Raw genomic sequence first — 5,372 nt, forward strand, 5'->3', positions numbered from 1 at the left:
TGCCGAGAGCTATAATGAAGCATAGCATGCAACAGTTTAAGCAAGTAAATACAAAACAGACTACATTACATGCAGAAAGGATGTATGAGAATTATTCAATTCTCGCTACGTCTCACGCAGAGAGTATACAATACCTGTCCGGTTCGTCTGGTCGTGCCAGCCTCAAATGAACCGTACATACAATATCGTGCTTGCAAAAGAAAGAAACTTAACAGGTACAATATTGTTAGAAACATGCATAACAATGCAGTTTAAAACTGCGTGACAATGCGAGTAAAGTGTGCATAACAATGCAACCTAAGTGTGATGCATAACAATGCGGAAGGGATGCAAGACAATGCAACCTAAGTGTGACGCATAACAATGTGGAAGGGATGCAAGACAATGCAACCTAAGTGTGACGTATAATAATGCAGAAGGGATGCAAGACAATGCAACCTAAGTGTGATGCATAACAATGCGGTGAAAACAAGCATAACAATGCAACCTAAGTGTGATGCATAACAATGCGGTGAAAACAAGCATAACAATGCAAGTGAAGTGTTCATGACAATGTAATGCACTAACAAGTGCATGTAAGGTGAGGTGCGTAAAATAGCGCGAAAATGCATGCACAATGCAAGTAAGGTGCACAAAACAGTGCGATGCGCAAAATAGCACGATAAAATGCATGTACAATATAACAAAACAGTGTAAATGATATACAATGTAACGAAGCAATGCAAATGATATGCAATGTATTTGAGATGATCAAACAATAAGCAGTACAAAACCACACAAATATCATAAAGGGATGGAGATGCAACATCAGACTACTTTTAACACAGAAAAGGCAGTGGGCACGAGCCGAACGACGCCTAACACAAGCTAAGTGCCTACATCCTCAGTACTGGCCTCAAACCAGCGTGGATGCTTACACATAACAAAACCGTGTTTCAACGCGAAAGGGGTGCAAGCATATGCAAAACTATGTGTTTCGTAGAGAGACCACAAAGTACAAGTAATTGGGTGGTATGATATAAGTGAGGAATGATCTGCTGAGGAAAGATCGTGATCCTACATGCTGAATGCAACAAACTAAAATATGATGCAATGGATAAAGTGAAAAAGGCGCGCGGCGAAACCACATTTTGCCTAGAAAAGGCATAGACACAAAACAAACCCCGTTTAACACAGAAATGGTGTCGTCACCCTTAAACCACAATTCCCTTAGTGGAATAGGTGCGTACACATAATCACAAAACCATGCTTTAACGCGAAAAGTATGGGCACATGCCAAACTAAGCTTAACACGGAAAGGCTGCAGGTGATACAATGGATATGCAGTGAATGCATGCGATAAATGCTATGTACAATGCAATGTAATAGCTAAAATGCAATGGATGGAGTGGATAAGGCGCGCGGCCAAACCATATCTTGCCTAGAAAAAGGCATGGACACAAAACAAACCACATCTAACACAGAAATGGTGCCGTCACCCTCAAATAATAGGTGCGTACACATAATCACATAACCATGCTTTAACGTGAAAAAGTATGGGCACATGCCAGACTAAGCTTAACATAGAAAGGCGCAAGCGATACAATGGATATGCAGTGAATGCATGCGATAAATGCTATGTACAATGCAACGTAATAGCTAAAATGCAATGGATTCTATATGCAATGCAATAGACATAACAGATGTGATACAGTAGGTAGGAAGTAAAGGTACCTTACAGGGGCAATTGGCAACGACCAACCTCAGCAATGCCCTACCTCATGCTGAAGTGGGCATCTTCCCCTTCTTCTTGGTTGAACCACAAGTACTACTTTTCTCCCTAGCTATGGTCGTAGCTTTCCCTATTCTCTAACAGGGTGACCGACTAGGTTGGTTCAGTATCCAGAATAGAGGCGCATACCCGCTACCTCAACTTATGGGGCTTCCATACAGATTTCAAGCCGGGGATACACCCCTGGGTATTTAAACCAGACTTTAGTCTCGAAAATTCCAAACCTTTGCGTTCTAGGCATGAGCCATTCGAACTCTAGTTTCCACCGTCTCAGTTGATCTGTTAGGAACTCACAACAAACACAGGCAGGTGGCTATACCAGACCACCGGAAGTCGTTCGGGCATGACAAACACCAAATGAATTGCACCTTCAGAGGATTTAAGGTCTCCTAGACCAGGAGAGGGATGCGAGTATGTCCAAGTGCGTCTCATGCGAGAGGAGAAAGGTATCCAAATGCGCACCAAACGCGAGAGGAGGAAGGTATTAGTCAAACTGAACCGGAACTTCTCTCATGGGATGAGTGGCAATAAACCGCTCTACTCTGACGGGGATCTCCCCTCATGTTCCTCGAACACTTACCTTCAACTCGCAGTACAAAGGTCCTGAAATGCTGACAAGGAGTAACGTTTACTGGGGAAACCACAGATGTCTCTTTTCTTTTTGATCATACTCACAACTTTCCTTATTCTTCAACGGGGTGATAGAGTAGGTTGGTTCAGTATCCAGAATCGGGGCGCGTACCTGCTACCTCAACCTATGGGGCTTCCATACAGATTTCAAGCCGGGGATACACCTCTGGGTATTTAAACCAGACTTTAGTCTCAAAAATTCCAAACCTTTGTGTTCTAGGCAACAACCATTCGAACTCTAGTTTCCACCAATGCAATTGATCTCCTCGGAACTCATTGCAAACACAACCAAGATGCCTCTGGCAGGGATTGGTACTCAGGGAGAGCACTTCTGATTGTGATTCTGATACTAAGACAGTCAACACAGTATTTGATTCACTTTGAACACACAGTTCGTACGGAACACTGTTCATTCTGAACACACAGCCCATAACACAGTACTTTGTTTCTCTGAACACACAACCCATAACACAGTACTCTGTTTCTCTAAACACACAACCCATTCTGAGCACTGCTCATTCTGAACACACAGCCCATAACACAGTACTCTATTTCTCTGAATAGACAGCCCATAACACAGTACTTCATTTCTCTAAACACACAACCCATAACACAGTACTTCGTTCATTTTAAACACACAGGATGGAAAGACAGAACTTTGTAGGAGTTGAAACAAACTCAGATGCTCCGAATTTTCTCTCTTTTCTTTTGCTTCGCAGTTCGGAACCCATATAGCTTCAAATAGGTCTTGGTTTTACTATTCTGACATGATCTGGGTTGAACCCTTCGGCTTTATGAAAGAACGAATTCTGTTTTGCACAAATGTGGAGAATGGCACAGCACTCTGAGCAAAAAAAAAAAAAAGATTCATTTTTGAAATTGTAATGAGAAAAGGGTTCCCAACCGGGTATTGAGCCTACAGCTGACCACAGTCAAAACGACTCAACAAACAGAAGGTAGACAACCTAAACACATCGAGTAACCCTCGAAACGATCCAGAACAAGAATCGAGATAAACAAAACAATAAACACGACACTCAGACGTATTACAAAGGCGAGAGGCCTCTCATTTTGCGAGGAGTCAGTTTCTTTGGGTATTGTTTCCCACCCTTTCTCATTTGGGATTCTCACATCACTCAACCCTCAGGCTCTGTTTTTTTTTTTTTTTTTTTTTTTTTTTTTTTTGAAAAAGCCCCTTTCTCACTTTTTGTCTCATCGCACATCTCTCTATTCTTCAATCTCTCATTTTTTATCCCTCTCCTGGATGGTTAGTGGATAAAGAGGAAGTTGTGGGCTCGTGCCCCTATCATTCTGCTAGATTCTTTTTCTTCTACTCACGATAGTGAGCTTTCCTACAGAGGGGTTGCATCACAACTGGGTGTGTAGCAAATCCGCAGCTGACATCAGTTGACGATGCTCTGCTGGGGAGTTTGAACGTGATCAAATGTGTCCAGACGAGGGATTGGAATATCTTGATCCAATCCCGGTTCGTGCTTCGCTCTTGACCTTGTTGCTTGGAGGATGTTGAGAGCTTTTAGCCCTTTGTTGTTAGATTCAGTTTTGCCCTTTCTAGCGAATACGGTGCCCTTTCCGGCAAGTAGAGTGCCCTTCTGGCAAGTATGTTAACAATGGGGAAAAGACAGAACACCTAACTCAACTGTGCCCCTAGTTCATCATTTTGACCATCTTTTTTTGTTCGGCTTTCTATGAAAACAATTTTGATCAATATGGGAGTTAGATTAACATACTTGTTCAACTTTTTGATTTGAAATCATGCAAGTCAGTTTGTGAGCATTGAAAATTTTCTTTTTTTGGGTCCAATAAATGGTCCAGTTTTGAAAAACAATGGAATAATTTTTGAGAGAATCAGTCAACTTTAGTAAAAATTCCCAAAAACTGTTTTTGCAAATGGCCACTGAGATGCACAACCTCGGATTCACAATAAGGGAAAATTGCCCCTCGCCTAAATGGCACTGCATGGCAACGAAAAATTGCCCCTTGTTTGAATAGCACCGCAGCACACTGAACGACAACGGAAAGTTGCCCCTTGTTTGAATAGTACCGCAGCACACCGTAACCGGTTCTCATAATGAAGGTCACAACCAAACTCTTGGATACAGAGAAGACAAAGATGATCAGAACTATTATATGGACATAATCGATTTGGAAGTGTTTATAGCTGGACTTCAGAATGAAGTTGCCTTATGTATCCCAAACATGGGAATCAAGCCTTACGTAGTTCCGGGTTAAGGTACACTCGTGTATTAACCCACACCTTTTACGCTCTGACTTTTGCCAAGGCCGCCCTTCCGGGCTTTCAACCTTGCGAGCTTTGTTTTTCTTTTCTTTTCATTTCTTCTTTTTGTTCTTTTTCTTGTTTTTCAAACTTTGCATTTTTTTTTCTCTTTTGTTGCTCTAACTTTTGCCTGGGTCGCCCTTTCAGCTTTCGGCATAGCGAGCCTCTCAAGGGTAAAAGTGTAGCTTTGTCCATGTCAAATGGTTTTAAGATCTCGAGGCCATCTGTATCCAAAAGAATGGCTGATATTCGCCGATGATGTAGAAGTCCTTCCAATGGGGGGGGTTGAATTTGCCCCTAGTGTTATGGAGAGGAGCTCAATTGTCCTTCAGCAATAGTTTCTTCTTTCCTCCCTTCTGGGATTTGGCATTCTTGCCAATCTTCGTTAGCTTGAGAAATGTCCCAACTTTTCGCTCTTCGAGCACATCTATAGTTCTTTTGCCCCTAATTTGAGGGGTGCTTCTGATCTAGCTTTGCAAGCTTTCTTCTGACGGCGTCTGACCTTCTTGATCTGACTTCCTTGCCTCTTGTTCGAGGGCTGCTTCGAATCTGGCCACACAAGTCTCACATTGTGGTTGACTGTTGAACAATCTGAATCCAGGTTCAAGGTTTGAAAGTAAGGGGGTCGAGTCTAGAGGCTGAGAGCGATCCTAAGCTACATAATCTCAAGAGCGA

The sequence above is a fragment of the Camellia sinensis genome, chromosome 1, assembly GCF_055761805.1.
Source record: "Camellia sinensis isolate YWXY chromosome 1, ASM5576180v1, whole genome shotgun sequence".
NCBI classification, from domain to species: domain Eukaryota; kingdom Viridiplantae; phylum Streptophyta; class Magnoliopsida; order Ericales; family Theaceae; genus Camellia; species Camellia sinensis.